The sequence below is a fragment of the Panthera leo genome, chromosome F3, assembly GCF_018350215.1.
Source record: "Panthera leo isolate Ple1 chromosome F3, P.leo_Ple1_pat1.1, whole genome shotgun sequence".
Taxonomy (NCBI): Eukaryota; Metazoa; Chordata; class Mammalia; order Carnivora; family Felidae; genus Panthera; species Panthera leo.
This window is the reverse complement of record NC_056696.1, coordinates 43141583-43159801: the sequence shown is the minus strand read 5'-3', so window position 1 is coordinate 43159801 and position 18219 is coordinate 43141583. Positions and strand designations below refer to the sequence as shown.

The 18219-nt window shown below is 55.1% G+C and overlaps 1 protein-coding gene across 1 annotated transcript in view; it reads left to right on the top strand.

Moving 5' to 3' along the window:
- The first annotated feature begins 4946 nt into the window (after nt 1–4946).
- LRRN2 (leucine rich repeat neuronal 2) overlaps nt 4947–18219 on the top strand; it is a 60956-nt gene continuing 47683 nt past the window's right edge. The window contains exons 1-2 of the mRNA XM_042924874.1: nt 4947–5026; nt 13402–13565. The gene's annotated coding sequence lies outside the window, so the exon portion shown is untranslated. The remainder of the gene's footprint in view (nt 5027–13401; nt 13566–18219) is intronic.

The window sequence follows — 18219 nt, the reverse complement described above, 5'->3', positions numbered from 1 at the left end:
GATCTTTTGTATACGTTAAATTAAACAGAATGGGATTTGGTTACCATATTGCCCAGTTTAGCTGTTTTGTATACTCGGATGCAATTTTACTGAGCACAAGTGTATCATTTACAGTTGATTAAATATGGTGTTTATGGTATTTATACTTATTCCTATAAAAAGTTGGGCACCGGGACCTTGATGAGGAATGTAATTTCCATTATCACATTGTTTCTGGGCAAAAACAGATTCAACCTCCATCATTTTTACCTGCAGTGCCTTTTCCAGGAATCTGTGGAATCCCTGCTGTTCCACACAGCTCTGCCATCTGCATTGTCCTCCTGCCCTTCTGGTTTTCTGTGTTCCAAGGGTATCTGTGGATCCTGGGAGCTCCCTGAAGGCAGGGGCCAGGGAGGAGCCAGGGTTCGTGGGGGCCTCTCAAGAAAAAGAACAAATACAAAATTCAGTCTAATGGTGATATTTCTTTAGAACTAGAGAGATCACAGCAAAGTACACAAGCCTGGGAAACTCAGATCCCTTTCTACTGATATCTCTTCATTCAGTGGACCAGAAATGCTTACATAAAAATGCTTCCTATTTGCAAAATGGCCTCCTCTCCCCACCTAGAACACTCTACAACTCCCAGCTTTCATTGCCCGCCCCCCCCCCCCCCGTCATCCCACAGGTGAGCAACCCTAAAGTTTAAGCTTCATCAGCTTCCCCAAGAACCTGCTTCTGGTAGAGACCCTCTGCTCCCCTTTCAACTGTTTCCCAACAGCCAGAACAGGGCTCTATACTTGCTGAGCTCAAGCAGGGAGCGGTCAGAAAGCAACGGGCACCTCCGGCCTGTGTGTCCCAAAACAGGGCTCCTCCACTGACCTGAATCAGAATCACCCGGAGAGCTTGCCAAAATGCAGATTTCAAGAACTGCAGAATCAGACTCCGAGGAGGACCAGTGGGTCTGCATTTGCACACATGCTGTAGGTGAAGCTTAAGCCTAAGGGCTGCTGCTCTGAGCCACACTCTCTCCCTACTCGGGCCGCTGGTGGGGCAACAGGCCTCTGGGACTCCAAAGGCCCCGCCCAGGGTCTCCTGAGGTGGGGGCTGGGCAGAGGCTGTCTACAGAAGCAGAGCTCCCACTGAAGGAGGTGCATCACATCACCAGCCTTCCTGCCCTGACTCGGCTCATCTGCCAGGCTCCAGGAGGAGCCCTCCAGTCCTCACCGCCCCCATGCCACCCAGCTCAGTGTCTGACCCCTACTTTAAGAGCCCAGGGAGATGAACCGAGGATCGCTTGCAGAGGCGTGTGCACAGCATCCTTCTTCAGAGACACTGGTGTCACAGAGCCCCAGCCTTCCTGGCAGGGAGTTATGCATGGCTAAGCTTAGAGATTAAACTTACAGGGCGCAAGGTCAGTAACAGGGCCATTAAATCCTCGGGAGTAATTACCTAAGAGCTTCCAAATGTCGGAACAGAGTCCCCATCTTTTCCCAGCAAAGCGTCTGGCTCAGCGTGGCCACCATGGGAGCCCGGTTGAGAGAGAGAGAGAGAGACACTGCCATTTACCGAGGTGTGCTCCCTGCCAGGCACGTGTAACCCCTGTTACATCTCACAACAGTCCTAGGAGGATGACTTAGTACCCTCATTGCTACCCCCATCTTGAAGAAATGTTGCCGGGTAGCAGTTCGGCGTTTGGACTTCGCCGTCCGATCGCCCTGGGTTTCGAGCTCCGCTCTATCACTACGAGTTATGCAAACGCGAAATGTGTGTTTCCCCCTGGCTCCAGAGTCCTCGGGGTGGTGAAATTTTCAATGAGCTAATGCACAAATGCGCCTAGCCTCGTGGCTTACGTGTTGGTATTCACCAAGCATCAACTGCTATTACTTGAATTAGCATTGTGACACGGGAAAGAATTAGAGCTCAGAGAGGTTAAGCATTTTTCCGGAAGCGACACAAAGGAAGTGATAAATAGTTTCAAACCTCTGGCTTCAAAACCTGTGCTCTTGCCTCGGTCCCACTGACTCCATGAAATTTAGAGTCAACTCAGGAGAACGTTGCCTCAATCTCTGCTTTACTCACCATGTGTCTCACAGGGTCTGTTGCTCAGGACCCAGCCACTTGGCAAACGTTCCTTGCTTTCACCCTATCTATTCCTCTTTCTTTTTTTTTTTTTTTTTTTTAATGTTTATTTATTTTGGAAAGAGACAGAGAGAGAGCACGAATGGGGGAGGAGCAGAGAGAGGGGGGGGGGCAGGGGATCCGAAGCGGGCTCTGCAGGAGCCCGATGGGGGGCTCGAACTCACAAACCGTGAGATGGTGACCTGAGCTGAAGTGGGGCGCTTAACCGACTGAGCCACCCAGGTGCCCCCCACCCTATCTATTCTCAGTAATCAGTTACTGAGCGTCTACTTTAAGGTACTAGTCCTGACTTGACACTGTACAGGACAGTCTCAGTCCCCCAGAGGCACACGGTCTGGTTGGGAGCTGAAACACACGTGACAGATATTTCGGGGGGTGGGAGGGGTGGACGCGGGATTGAGCGCTCAGGCCACTGAGAGGGTAAAGGGCAGGTAACATCTCCTTTTCACGATCAATCTGTGAATACACTGACACTGGCCCTCCGGAGGGTGAGGTGGCCCTGCTGAATTGCCATGGGACCCAAACACTCATGCTCAAAAGTCTGGAGTCAGGTCTTCACCTCTTGACTCAATGACTCTGACTCAGCGTCAGAGTTCTGCCAGATCTTCCTGACAAAGGCCCATGGTCTTTACTGTCCATGCTCACGGCTCCCTCCCAACCACTCGCCACTGGCCTCCTCACTGGTCTCCCATCTCCCTGCCTCTTTCGTCCCAAATGCACTGCTCAGCCTGGCAATTCAGGTTCATCAGCTGCCCCCACTCTGCATGCGGATCTCCGAGATGGTGCTACAGCCGGGGCAGCGTGTGTTTCAAGAAGAGGGTTCAAATTCTGCCTGTAGACCTTCCCCTGAGGCTCCATTCTCCTGTCTGTTAAATGGGGAGGGGAAAATGAGAGAAATATGTGAACAGGCCTGGCATCTAATAGTAGCTCTATAAATCGCCTCTTGCCACCTACCCTCCACACAATGCATTCTACTCTGCCTGGCTCCACTTTCCTGCCTTTGCTGGTCCCCGTTTTCTCTGCCACTTCAAATCTTGCCCCGCCATCCGGACTCACCTTGAGTCTCAACTCCCCGATAAAACCCTCTGTGAATAATCCTAGCCAATAATGGCTTTCTCATTCTGTATTTCTATGACACTTGCATTGCCTTGAGATGTTAAAATTTGTTTCATATACCTCCAACTCGTCCTCCTAAGCTCCTTGAGACCATTATGCCCCACAGCAGGGGTGGAGGGTGGAGGCATGGGGGTGGTTTAGGAGGTATAATGGGAATGTAATATGTGCTCATTGGATATACGAAGGTGAGAACCCGCTCCGTGTTTACAGAACACACAGACCTTCAAGCAGACTTTATCAAAGCCTCCAGGCATGGAGTTACCACTGGCTGTGCCCTTGGAATCTAAGACAGAACCAGAAAGCTCTGTCAATGTTCCATCCGGAGCTCAGCTCACAGGAGGCATTGAGCTCGCTCAAGCCCTGAATGAAGGAAGGCAGACTGGATGGCTGTCACTTCTGGCAGGACTCCCTATACCTTGGGGTCCCCCTCACCCACCCCCCTATGATGTGTTCTGTACACTCTGGTCAAAACCCATCATGGAGCTGAGCTTGTGTGCATTCTGAGTGATCCAGGCTGAAGGCCCCACCAGGGCAAGGGCCTTAAGCGGTTGGTTCCAGCAAGAGGCCCACTCTCCTAAGCCCCGATTTCAGTGGTAGTGATCCAGCTTTTCTAAGGCACCAGGCAGCAGCCCAGCACCCACCTGCAGCATGGATCAGCCCTGCTCTCCTTTTCCCAGTGCTCATAGCACAGTCCCCAGAATGGGCATCCCCCAAAGCCGAGCCCCTGAGGGGACTTGCCAGTTCCTGCCTCACACCTATGTAGATTGACATCCTTCACTTAGGGTCATGATGGGGTCTTCCAGAATGCCAGAACTGCCCAGCTCTGGAAGGGCATGAGAACTGGTGGGGGAGGGGGGGGAGGGGACAGGTATCTCACTTCATTCTTTAGCATGAGAGGTGCCTGTGCCCAGGAACGCGTTCTTACCCACCACTGCATTCCTTAGTCCGCTGTTAACTTCGGGAGGGTAGTAAAAAATGTGGCCTTCGGAGCGCTATGCCCGTGAGATGCACCTGTCCTCTAAAAGCTGCCGAATTTCCCTTCTGTCCTCCTGGCCTTTGCAAGAGGCTGAGGCAGTGTCAGAAGAGCCACCCCTTTCCCCCTCAGATCCAAGCGCCGCGTCCCCTTCTTCCAGCCAAGCCTAGCGTCCAAAGGCACGAGACCACCACCGGCCCCAGAGACTCCAGCCTTAACATCGGCCCCACCCTACTCCTCCCTCCCGGGTGTGCGTGTGCGTTAGGGAGAGGGGGCCTCTGGCCACTCAGGAGTTAAACTGGCAGCGGGACTGGAGGGGGGTGGGGGGTGGCGTGGCTTGCAGACGGGGAGGAGGCGACCGGAGCGGGCCGCGGAGGTTGGGGGAGCGGCGGCGAAGCGGGCGAGCAGGTTGAGCGCGAAGCCGGGAGGAGGGGCGCGCGGCGGGGCCGGGGCGCGCGAGGGCCTGCTCTGTGCACTTGCGGCCGCGCGGCGCGGAGGGAGCGCCCGCCTGTCGCCCGCCAGCCTCCGGCCACGACGCGCAGGGCGGCGCGGAGCCCGGGGCGCGGACGGTGCGGGCGGGGGCGGCAAGGACGGCGAGCCTGCCACCGCGCTCGCCCGGCTCGGGCCCAGGACCGCTCCCCGGACAACTCCGCGGCGGGGAAGGCGCCCGCGACCCTGCCCGGCCTGTGGCGGCGGCGGCGCGGAGGGAGGGCGCGCCCCGGCCTCCCCCAGCCCAGCCCGGGCCGAAGCCGGAGCCGAACGGGGCGCGGCGGCGCGGGCGGCGGACGGCGGCCCCGGGAGCCCGGACGGCGCCCGCGGGTGAGTGTGCGGCCCCGGGTTGAGCCCCGGGCGGCGCGGGGGGGGGGGGGCGGGGGGGGACCGTCGGCGTGGCGGCGGGGGACGCGGCGGGGGATCGCCGGGCCCGGGTCCCCGCCGCCCGGTTTCCCCGCCGGGCCGGGCCGGGCGGGGGCTGGGGGAGGGGCGGGCCGCGGGGACGCCGGCTGGGGACTCGGGGAGGGAGGCGGCCGCCGGGGCAGACGGAAGCGGGGCTCGAGAATGTGAAGAAGGCGGCCGACCGCGCGGGCAGCACCCGAAGCGGCGGGGGAGGGAGCGGCTGGGCCTTGATCCCCCAGGGGGGCCTTCATCGCCCCCGGGGAGGCCCGGGCCGCCCCAAACTGTTGCGTGGCAGAGCGGCGCCCGGAGATGTCGGGGAGCGGAGCGGTGGCCGAGGGGATAGGGAAGGCGGGACAGGGGCCGACTGGCGGGGTGGAAGCTCTCCGGGGCCGCGGGGACTTCCCCTTCCTTGGAGCTCGGGTGTCCGTGCGGAGGGACAAGGTGGCCTTGGTGTGTCTGTTCGAAGTATCTGGAACCAGGAGCCAGGCTTCTCCCGGGCAGGCAGGGGTCTGTCCGCAGCCTGGGATGGGACATTTGCGGTGGGGGATGGGCCGGGCTTGGGCCCAGCCTGGGGGCTCTGGGAGTGGGAAGCGGAATCGGAAGGACAGCTCTGGGCTCACCGCAGCACCCAGGAGACAGGAGGGGTTGGCCAGCCACAGGTGGTCCGTGTGTCCTGCAGGCGAAGGGCGGCGCAGGCTCTGATGCCCAGCCAGCGAGGAGCCGCTGGTTGCGTGGGGGGGAAGATGGGGGGACTGACCTCCATTCAGGGCTGAGCTGAGAAACGAAAGAGGTGCAGGAGACCTGGGCACTGGGGGTGGGCCCTAGGGGTATTGCTGTGCTCCCCCTATGTCCCTGTTCTTCCTCCCCCGCCGAAGGAGCAGGAAGGAAAATGTCAGCTGGGCTTTGTGCTCTCTTCCTCAGGCTGCCGCAGCTCCCATCTGTTGGAGCCAACGCAGCTTCTAATTGGACGACTGGCAGGGTCGGAGGGGGTGGGCCGGACACAGCATTCAGTGGCCAGCGATGGACGGTGGGGCCGCAGCTTGAGGCCCCCAGGTGGTGGGGTCGTAGACAGAACATCTGCCCCAGGTCAGAGGAAGAGAAGTGGCTCCCCACCAGCTCTGTCCCCATCACTGAGATTTGGGTCTTTCCATGCACCCGGACCAACAGCAGACTCCCTCTTCCCTGCCAGCCTGGGATGGGCCCTGGGCCCCCCCGCCCCATGTCTTCTTCCTGAGTGAGAAAGTCAGGATCCGTTCCCACTGCCCCCTCCTTCTTAAAGGTCCCACCAGCAAAGACCACTGGGCATGGGGTGATCAAGGGCCGTGTATAGGGCACTGAGGCCCCCCTTGCCTGTGGGCCCTGTTGTTGTTAGAAAAAAGTCCGATGTAGGTGGCCTGACCCACTTTCTCGGCTGGCCAGGTGCCCTTATGTGGGGAAGGTGGAAAGAGAAGGGCACAGCTAGGGGTCTGAGCCTTCCAGGCCCTTTTCCTGCCCCTGGGCTGGCTCACACTGAGTCTCCTCCTTCCTGCCTAGGGGGTCCCTCCGGACCTGGATGGGACCTCATTATCTGGAAGGGATGGAACTCAGGCCTCAGTGCCCTGCCAGGGGCCTGGTGGACACCCGGTATTAAGAGCATCCCCAAATCGACCCACTCGCTGGCACAGCCTAACCGGAAAGATACGGCAGAGGCAGTGGGAACCAGGGGTCTGCTGAGACAGCAGGCTTCCTCTGTAACTGTCCACACTTGCTCCCTACTTCCATTCTTTCTCCCTGTGCCTCCCTCCCTCCTCCTCTTTCTCTCCTCCCCTTCACTCTCTTTCCTCTACCCGCATCTCCATCCCCCTGTCTCCCTTTCTGTCCCCCTGCTCTCCAGGACCTCTCCCTCCCTCTATCCCTGATCTCTGTCTCCACCTTTGCCCCCCTTCTCTTCTGAAAACTGCAGCATAAACCACAAGGCAGGCATGTGCGCTCCCCAACATCCTGAAGGGGGGGACACATGCACTGTTGACTTTGCTGTATTCCTTTTGCAGAGGAGGAGCCACGGCTGGCAGGCCAGGCAGCTGCATTTCCCTGGCATGCCCCCTGTAACCCTACCATTTGCCCTTCTAACCCCCCCCCCATCTTTTTATTTGAAAGAAAAAGAAAATCCATTGCTTTAAAAAATAAATGATTCAATAATTTGTTGAGCACCTACTATGTACCTGGTACTATTTTAAGAGCTGAGGATACAGCAATGAAACAAACCTCTACGTCGAGGTCTCTGGTGGCTCAGTTAAGTGTCTGACTCTTGGTTTTGACTCAGGTCATGATCTCACGGTTTGGGAGTTCGAGCCCCGCATCAGGTTCTACACTGACAGTGCGGAGCCTGCTTGGGATTCTGTCTCTCTTCCTCTCTCTGCCCCTTCCCTGCTCATGCTGTCTCTGCCACTCTTAAAATAAATAAATACACTTTCGACAAACCTCCATGTCTCAGGGCAGAACCGAACTTGTATTTGGACTTCCCACCTGATTAGTTCTGCATCCACCAGGCTTTTTCAAAGACCCACTGCTTGGGGGAAAGGGGCGGGGGGGGGGGGGAGGGAGACAATTCTAGTGAATTGTCATCATCACAGTGAGTGGGTGACCTCTAGCATGAGAGGCCCGTCTCCACAACCTACCATTTACCACAAAGCTTACAGACCAGGGTCATCCTGTCCTTAAGACACTTCTGATCTGAAAGGCTGGGCCCGTTCGTATCTCACCATTTATCTGAGAGGTGGAGGAGAAGGCCACTGTTTTAGACCTAGAAGGGAGAAAGAACCAAACGTGTTATTTGGCATATACCAAGCACCAATCCATCAGGACCTTTACAAAAACTATCCCATTCAATGCTCCTGACCTTCTAAGGTCTAGATTATCATCCCCTTCTTCATAGCTAGGATATTGAGGACCACAGAGAATAAACCACTGGCCCCAGGTCATATAGGTCTCTTTTAAAATCACTGATTGTCTGCAGTTCCTTTGGTCTTTATGATGTCTGTGACATCCGGTCACTTGCACAGTTATCCGAAGTTACATCGTAACCAAGTTTTTCAGAAGCATGCCTCCTCTTCTCAGTAAGAGTATTCGAATATATAAGGATTCGCTGAATGGTTGCATGAATAAACTGTCTCAAGTGATCAGGCGAGACTGTTTGGAGGAGTTGGGACCCTGAGCGAGGAGGCAGGGAGAGCAGTGGATCTTCCTTGTCCCATACAGATCCGTGACTAGCTGTAGGTAGGCAACTAACCACCCCCCCACACCTGCACCCCCACTCTGCATCCAGGTAGAATTGATGGGAAGTTGCTGTTTTCATTCAGGGTCAAGGTGTAGAGGCTTGGTGCACAGCCAGGGTAATGAGTCAATATCACTGGGCTCTCAGCCTCCTTGGGCCAGCCTGGGCTCCAACGCCAAGAATGGGGAGAGGCGGCTTTGAAGCATGCAAGAGCTACTGGGAAGAACAGTGAGTGGGGGCTGGATGGGGCAGGACAGGGAGAGAGTGACCAAGGAACAAACGAGGAGAAGCACAAAGGCAGAAGATAAACTAAGAAACAAAAAAACAGAAGGCAAACGATAAGACAGAAGCAGACAGGACAGACAAGGCTGCGGTGGGAATGCTAAGAGAAGGAGAAGGGGGGGGGGGGGGATGTGCCTTTATCTTACACTTCCCTGAGGGGCTCGCTTTCTCTGTCCTGCAGCTCAGAGGCTGGAATATTCACCAGCTTAGCCTGAAGCAGGCATTTGCTTATGCAGTCAGCCCATCTTTTCTAAGCGCCTACCACAGTACCTGCGCTGGGTGCTAGGGACGGAGACGAATTAGATGTCACCCCCGCCTTCCAGGAATTCACAGGAAGACTGTAGAGTCTGGAGCCGCCCGGCTGGGGCTCAAATCCAGGCTCCCCCGCTTCTAGCTGGGTGACACTGGGCATGTCATCTAACCTCTCTGCGCCTCGGTTTTCTCATATATAAACAGGATAATCATAGCACCTACTTCATAGAGTTGTCATGGTGGTTAAATGAGTGGTACATGTAATGGGTCAGAACAGGGCGGGGCACAGGAAGTGCTGTGTGCTGAAGTGGGCGGTCAGTCCTAGCAATAATGATGCCAGTGCTATAACACAGGGACGGGCAGTTAAAGCGGTGGCCGTCTCTGCCCGCAGGTCAGGAAATGGTTCTCAGAGGACGTGACATTTGGGGCAAGGCTTGAGTCCACCAGGCACAGGTGGTGGGTCTGGGGACCGTGGTGCCGAGGGCATCTGGGACCCCGGAGGTGGGTATGAAAAGGTGTCGTGCTGTATGCGTGTCGCCTCCTATGGATATCAGGAACACCTTGGACGTGTCCCTCCTTAGCCTCTTTGTTTCCAGGGCTCAGAGCTGAGCTCCCAAGCTGGCAGGTTGCCCAGAACAGCCCCACACATTTCAGCCTAGAACTGTTGGCCTTTGGGCAAGGGATCTGGCGCATCCCTGCTGGGACTGGTCTCAGGACCATGGTCCCTCAGATGTTCAGATGGCCTGAGGGAGCTGCCTTTTAGCGGGTGAGCTGAACCAGGTTTGGTTTAGAATTCTGTTTCTCTCTGTACATTTCTTCCACCCACACTTTCCCTGCTGATCAGCATTCGATGGACTTGGCGTCCTGAGATGAAGAGCAGAGAAGGCAGAGGGCTCCTGGGGTGACGACTGTTTCCCAGCCTCTACCTCTCATACTGAAATGGCACACTAATGACAGCAACCAGCATTTCTTGAGCACTTACTGTGTGCCAGGCACCGTGCCAAGGGCTTTACCTACGTTATCCTACTAAATCCTCCAAAACACCCCCATTAGGTAGGTTCTTTTATTGTCTCTATTTATTTATTTACTTTTTAAATGTTTCTTTATTTTTGAGAGGAGGGAGGGGCAGGGGGGTGGGGTGGGACAGAGGATCCAAAGCAGGCTCTGCCCTGACAGTAGCGAGCCCTGTGAGGGGCTCGAACTCACGAAACACAAGGTCACGACCTGAGCTGAAGTCCGACGCTCAACCACGACCTGAGCTGAAGTCCGACGCTCAACCGACAGAGCCACCCAGGCACGCCCGTCTCTAAACTCAAGGAAACCAAGACTCAGGTTCAGTAACTTGCTCAAGGACAAAGAGCTAGATAAAACAAAGGAGTTCTCTCTGACCCGAGGGCTCCTGCCCCTTATCCACTCTCAGAATCCAGTGCCCTTTGGTCCCGGAAGGTTCTCAGGGGGCATCTAGCCCATTCCCCTCCCTCCCTAGGGTGAGAAGCTCCCAAATCCTGTCCAAGCTAGGAACTGCCTGTCCCCTTTGGGGGACCTTCAGAGAGGGTCTTCTCTTTTCTTGCCTCTGTAGGTCACAGCTCTTTGAGAGCCAACATTGGTTCTCTCTGTTTCAGCTAAGTGCCTCCAGGCCACACGGAGCCAGTGGCCTTAGGGAAGGGGGACCCTAACAGCCGGTCCTCACGGCCACAGGAGTGGGAACCAATATGAGGGTGACTTCTGGGAGATGTGAGGGTGGGGTGCAGACCCCAGATTAGGTGGGGATGGTTTGGAAATACCAGCAGGGTGCCTCTAAGTAGGGAGGCTCATGTGTCTTGGGAGGAACAAGTACAATCACTCATCTTTACAAACATCTCACAAGGCGGATCCTTCAGGAAAAAAAACACATGTAAGGAGGGGCAACAGTGTTAGACAGCCAGCATGGGTCCCCCAGGAAAAGTGGGTCTGTCTTACCTGACCCTTTCTTTTTTAAAGAAAAGAGGGGAAGAGAGAAGAAAGCAGGAAAGGTTATGTTCCTCTATAAAGTGAACATTCAAAGGCAGGTGATGAAACGTCTCTCTTTGGCCTGGGAGGGCAGAGGTGGGATGTCCAGGAGAGAGAGACCCCAGAGGGGCAGCTGGTGGGCAAGCTAGAAATTTAAAAGCTGTGCATAAAGGGAGGGGAGGCACTTGGCCTTGCCTGGCAGCCCCTGGCCCATCTTCTACTTCCGGACAGACCTCCCGGTGGGATGAAGCTCACACAGCTTCAGGCCTCTGAACTTCAGAAGGTGCTTCGCCAGAGTTAGTCCAGGAGTAGAATGCTGGAATCCCACTTCAAGAGGGGACATCCAGAATTTTCCTGCCCGTCGTCCATCTCTGAGCACAACTGTGCCTGAGCCATCTCAGACGCAGGGTGGGACTGGGGTCTCTTCATTCAGCAAGTAGTTATCCCAGGCTCTGGGAGTACAGGCAACAGTGAGCAACCAGGGATCTCTGCCCTTGAGGAGCTTATACTTTATGGTCTGGGGAATATGGTAAAAAGAATTGTATGTTTGAGAGTGGCAAGTGCTGAAAAAAGAAAAGAAGGAAGGAAGGAAGGGAGGGAGGAAGGAAAGAAGGAAGGAGGCGGGGTAGGAGAGTCTGCGTTAGGAAGAGGAGAGTTCGTAATTTTGTACATCGCGGGCCCGAGGTGACCTTGCTGAGAATGTGAGTAAAGAGGAAGTGGAAGCAAGATGGGAAGGTCACGCCAGGCAGAGGGAACAGCAGGTGCGGGGCTCAGAGGTAGGGCCGTGCCTGGTGGGTTTGGGCGACATTAGGAGGCCAGACCTCAGAGAGCCCTGGGGGTGGAACGAACAGTTTCTTCTTTCCTCAGACCAAGATGGGGAGGCTTTGCAGGGTTTAGGGCAGGGGTGACATGACCCAGTCTTTTAAAACCTGAGGTTTCAGCCATCCATTTCAGCATTTCACTGGGTGGCTAGTCAGGAGGTTGTCCAGCCATCGAAGCCAAGCTAGTCAGTCCATCAGAACTTACCCACTAAGTCCCTTTTTCGTGGGTACTGTCTCCCGAGCAGTGTGGGCTGTGGTGTGGGGCAGGGCGGGGAGGCGGGGGGGTGGGGTGTAGAATGTAAAGAAACAAAAGACGCAGTCTTTACTGTTAAAGAAACCTACCAGTCAGCTGGGGAGGCAAAACTTACACTCACAAGAAATAACAAGGGAATAATACCAGACAGTTATTTAAAACCAAGTGCTAAACTGTGTGATTTCGACTATAAATGTTATCAGAAGTGTGAGCTGTGTGTGGGAGGGTATAGGGGACGCTTCCTCCAGGAGGTGCGGCTGACTTGGGCCTGGAAAAGGGGGTAGGCTGTGGCTCTGCGGGGGGGGGGGGGGGGGGGCCGTCCTGTGGGGAACTTACAGCTGGGGAGCGGGAGGGGGAGAAGGGGGGGCCAAGCAGGGTGGGGCGCAGCCAGGATAGAAGCTCCCCCAGGCAGCTTGGTCCCCGGTACAGGCCTTTCCCCACCATCCCGGGACAGGAGAGCAGCCTTCCGGAGAATGAAAACCGGGCCGCACGGCTCTTGCCCTCTCCTACGGAGGGCCAGCATCGCGGTCCCGTGAAGCCCTCTTGCTTTGAGAAGGTCCCGTTTCCAGCTCTCCAGCGGTTCTCATACATCTGCGCTCTCCTGGTCTGCCACGATCCGCCAGCCTCCTCCCAACACCCCCCCCCCCAACCGCCCCCAGTCTCTCCACCCCTGCCCCATCGAACTCCATTTTTTCACCCAGCCTGCAGCTGGCTTCTTTGCTTCTTTCCTCTCACCGCCTGGGCTCCTGTTTGATGGGTTACTCCTAGAACATTCCAGTTAGTTTCAGTTAGGATGAACTGGAAGTCAAGTTGAGCCAAAAGGAGCAAACGTTCGCCCGTGAGGGGCGTCTGCCCTCACCGTGGAGAGAGGCTGCCTGGGTCTCGGCAGTTTGGGCTCACTCCCGATGTGTGCAGAGAGTTTGCCCTGGAGTGGAGTGGGATCCGTTGGTAGTGCCCTTGCGTACTGGAGACACAGGCGGACCCTCTGCCCCACTCCCCCCGCCCCCCATTCCCCGGGGCGGCAGGGCAAAGAGCAGGAGCCAAGGGTCCCATGGGCAAAGCGGTCTGTTCAGCAGCCTTCTCCCCCTCCTCTGGGCCGTAGGCAGCCCGGGGAAGGGGGAGAGCCCACCAGCGCTGCCCCAGAGGCTCCTGGCACAATGACCTGGAAGATGCAGGCCTGAACCCAAGGCTCCTCGTGCCTCACCGTCCAGAGGAGCCGGGATCAGCCAGAGCTGGGTTAGAGTCCCTCCCTAACCGCAGGCCCTTGGACATTTGACTTAACCTGTCTGAGCCTCCATAAATCTGGGTCAATAACGCCCACTTCATAGGGTCGTTAATACCAAGAGCTAACCTCGTCGGGTGCTTGGGGAGAGCCGAAAACTCTACTGCCTTCAGCTCATTTCATCCACAGAGCGCCGTGGGTTACGTATTATTTCCCCCCATTTTGCAGTTGAGGAGACCGAGCTGGGAAACGTTAAAGTAACACAGCCAGGAGATGTCAGAGCCAGAATTCAGCCCCAAACCTTTCTGACTCCAGAGCCCTGGATCTCAACCGCCGTGTTAAACGAGCTAATCTATGTAAAGTGCCCTCCACAAAGCAGAAGCTGGATAAATGTGAGTTCCTCTTCTCCTCAATTTCCCCAGCGCCACTCCTCCAAAGAATAGCTCTCCCTACCACATCACATTTCTTTTCCAGCACCCCCTGGGACATATGACAGAGGGAACAACGAGAATGAGCTGTCGGCTTGTACCAAGGGAAAAAATAAGGCTGAGAGAGGGTGAGGAATTTGCATAAAATCTTAAAACACCAGGGCTGTGATTAATACCCAGGGCACCTTTCTCATAAGAGTTTTGTTGTTTAGCCCCACTGGGTCCCGGACGGTCAGCAGAGGGTGCCTTGCAGACATAAGAACAGAGGCCGTGCTGCAAGGGAGGAGAATGAGAGGCCACCGTGTCCCCCAGGGGCCGTCAAAGCCTGTCCCACCTCCAAATGCTGGAGTATTTCATTCTGGGCCCGGAAGGGTGCTAGTAGGAAGATTGTAAGACGTATGCTTTCTGAACTCGGGTACCGTTTCCAGAGTTTGTTATAAAAAATCTGGGGACTTCTCTGGACAAATCTAGGAAGAAGACAGACAGTATTGAAGGTCAAGGTGTGGGAAGCAAGGACGCCATCTCAACTTTACGACTATTAAACCGGTATACCTCCTGGACCAGGTGTAGCGCCAAGAGAGGGAGGTGGGTAATGGGGAGCAAAGAAGAACAAGGTCACGGCCTCAGGGAACTTTTCAGTCTGATGGGAGAGACTATTTGCGTGCATGTGCGGACACGCATGCACACACGGTTCTATCTGACCTTACCCGGACATAAAAATAGGAGCAGAGGACTGCAGACTAGTCTGAATATATGGGCGCCTATGGAATGGCGAGGAGAGAATTGAGGCAGGTGGGTTCCCCGAAACGTCCCTCCTGTTTTCCTTCCCGGATACTCCTTTTCCGGTGGACACGGAGACCCAGGTCTCTGCACACCCCAGCAGGACAGCCCAAGTCTGCCAACATTCACCCTCAGGGCAGTCGACAGACCTCCTCTGAACTTGCTTGCGGGGATCCCCCAGGGAGAAAAAAGCATCCAAGTCCTAACACTTTAAAACTGCTGGCAACTGAGAGAGTCTTCTGGCCATGTGGCTTGCACACATTTATAGAAATTGGTACATTTTTCTTCAGAACGATTGTACAGCTGATCCCTTGAACAGTACAGGTTTGAACTACGCAGGTCAACTTGTACATGGATTCTTTTCCCCCATAAATATATCAGAAAAAACATATGTATTGGAAAAACTTTATTTTGTAAGTAAATATGAATTTCTCTTTCACATTGTTTTCATTTTTGACATGTGGCATTAGTAACACGCATAACATCTGCACATCTACAGTGTTTTGTATCATGTATTATGTATTGATATAGGTCCTGACTGATGATTCATCTTACAAACAGATGACAGAAACTTTTAATGTCAATAAACACAGCACAACGCTGTAAGTGTATTCTCTCTTCCTCTTGATTTTCTTTAAATTTTTTTAATGTTCATTTATTTTTGAGAGAGAGAGAGACAGAGTGCGAGCGGGAGAGGGGGAGAGAGAGAGGGAGACACAGAATCTGAAGCAGGCTGCAGGCTCTGAGCTGTCAGCACGGAGCCCGACGCGGGGCTCGAACTCACAGACTGTGACATCATGACCTGAGCCGAAGTCGGATGCTTAACCTACTGAGCCACCCAGGCGCCCCCCCTTTTGATTTTCTTAACATTTTCTTTCCTCTAGCTTTATTGTAAGAATGCAGTATGTAATCATAGAGCATGTGAAATATGTGTTAATCAACAGTTTTACGTTAGCAGAAAGGCTTCTGGAAGGTCAACACGATAACAGTTAAGTGTTCGAGTTTGGAGGGAGTCAAAGGTTATACGTGGATTTTTAACTGTGCGTGGTGGGGGAGGGGGCGTCGGTGCGTTGAATTCTGTGTTGTCCAAGGGTCAATGAGATATGTGTGGTTGGCAGGATTAATGGTCTCCCAAAGGTGTTCACCTACGACTCCCCAGAACCTATGAATTTGCCATGTTATGTGGCACAGGGTCTTAAGGTTGCCATCAGCTGACCTTCAAATAAAGAGGTTATCCTGAATTACTCAGGGAGGTCCCGTGTAGTCAATCACAACCGTCCTTTAAATGTGGGAGAGGGAGGCAGAAGTCATTGTTAGAGCAATGAGATGGGGCAAAGACTTGACAAGACCTTCATCCTGAGAACATGGAAGGGGCCATGAGCCAAGGAATGTAGGCAGCTCCAGAAGCTGGAAAAGGCAAGGAAGCTGAGTCTCCCGAGAGCCTCCTGAAGGAGCACGGACCCGCTGACGCTCTGATTTTAGCCCGGTGAGACCCAATTTGAACTTCTGACCGTCTGAACCGTAAGATAATAAATGTGTTGTTTTAAGCCACTAAATCTGTGGTAATACGTTACGGCAGCCACAGGAAATTAATATGAGGCTGCCGTAGGTGGAGCAAAGCCAGTGGACCAGGGCCCCACGGGCTCAGCCTCCTCCTGACCCATAACCCCAGAGGAACCGCTTCACAACTCACACGCTCTGGACAGCTCGGTGGGAGACACACTGTGTGCGAAACGCAATCCGGTTATTTTCCGGACGATGAAACTGAGGCCCCGGAGAAGGGCCTCTGTCAGAGGTCACACCGAGTTAGCGGAACCGCACAAACTGCGATCCAGGGCCTGCGCCCGTCTTGTCAGAAATCTCGGGCACTTACACACATTCCCTCGTCCACTCATCCATTTGCAACAAACGTACGTACGTGTGTTCACCTGCAAAGACGCGGTGCTGTGCTAAGCACTGGGCAGAAGCAAAAGCAAGCTCCAAGCTCCGGAAGGTGGGAGAGCGTTGCCCGAGTGCTGATCCTGCCCTCGGCTCCTCCCTGAACTCAGTTTCTTCCAAACCCAGGCCTTCCGCACAGGGTGCTTAGGGCCCTAGGGCCGGTCCCCAACTGGCCCGATCACAGGCACCTCCTCAGGTAGAGGTGCAGCTCTGTGAAGGGAGGGGCCCGGCCCCCCAGGCCCAGGCTCACCTGCCCTCCTGCAGCCCTGCAGCATCTGTCGACCTGACGCTCTTCGGGGGCGCAGGGCTGGGCCCTGAGGAGGTGACCAACGCCCGGAATCAGCACCCCGATAGCATAACGTTATCTCCTCCCTGCGAGGCCCTCCCAGCTCTCCCCACAGCACACCTGAGCCACAGGCCGGCCCCCAGGGCTGCCGGCTCCTGGTATCAGTCTCCATGGCAACCCCGCATTTGCCGTTCTGGTTTCTAATGACTTATTGGCAAGTGTGGTAATTTGCAGAGCTTGGCAGGCAGAGCTGGGGGGGGGGTGCTGGTGAGGAGGTGGGGGGCAGCAAGAGGGACGCAGCGGTGGGGCGGGGGTTGGGGATTGGGATGGAGACAGAGGCACACTTTCCTTCCCGCCCCACCCTTCCTATTCCCTGCTGACTAACATCTGGAGTAAGGGAGCTGCTTCTGGTCCAGGGCCTCCCCCCCAACCCCCAGGAGCATCCGTTCTCTCCAGGCCCCTGAGAGGGAGACAGATGGACAGACAGATGTGGAGCACAGCTGCTCACCTGTCAGGCAGAGGCAGGCAGGCAGGGGGTGGGGGACAACAGCCGTGTTCATCCCCAGCAGGTCAGACCGCTTGTGTTTCCTGATGCTCTCCTGCCTGCTCCCCAGGCCCCATAGCCTCTCTGCCTCACGGGAAGGGAAGCAGGGAAGGTCTGTCCTCAGGACGAGTCCTGGCAGCTCCCCGGCCCTTCGTACGCTCAGAGGACCAAGCTGGGCAGCGCTGGATGAAATGCCAGCTTGCATAGGTAGTGGGCGAACCAGCCAAACAATCAAAGGGGGAGAGATGGGGTGGGGGTTGGGGGGTGACTGGCTTCACTTTTCTTCAGCAGAACTTACCCAGCCTCAAAACTACTTCCCCAGGGGAAGGCAGTAGGGAGCCTCCGACCACGTTGCTGCAACAACCTTCCTGCACCCTTCTCTGCCTCCCCCGCCCTTCTGTCTCTGTCCATTCTGTTCTGTTTGTATACCGTTAGAGGCAGCCTGGTGGGCCGCAAAGAGCACCGTCTTTAAAGTTGGCTGGCCCTGGGTTAGGATCCTGTGGCCCCTGCTTCCCAGCTGTATGACCTTGGACATGTTTCTTAACCTCTCTTTGAGCCTTGGTTTGCTTCTCTGTAAAATGGGGTTAAAATACCCATCGCGCAGGTTGTGAAAAGGAAACCCACTCATACCTGTAAAATGCTCGGCACATAGTAAGCCCCAGTAAATACGAAAGAATTTTAAAAGTGATCTTTTATCCACCCAAACAAATAGGAGCGATGTGATCAATAATTTAAAAAATTCCAGTGGCCTCAGTAGGGTTTTCTTTTTTAAATATTTGAGAATAGTCTTCATTTATTCAGTAAATATTTATAGAGTATCTACTGTGTGCAAAGTACCGGGTCAAGTGCTGGGTCTTCCCTGATAATTTACGATGAGGGTGGAATTAGGCTGCGTGTACACTCTCTACGCCTATAGCCTCTGACAGGAGATGGAAGGAGAGGGAGGCCAGGGAGAGCGGGCCAAGATCAGCCACATAAGTGGACCTTCCGTGGATCTCTGAGACGTGGCGGCCCCAAGGGAAACGTGTGCCTTGTAAAGGCTCCGTCTGAGTCCTGTGCAGCGAGACCTG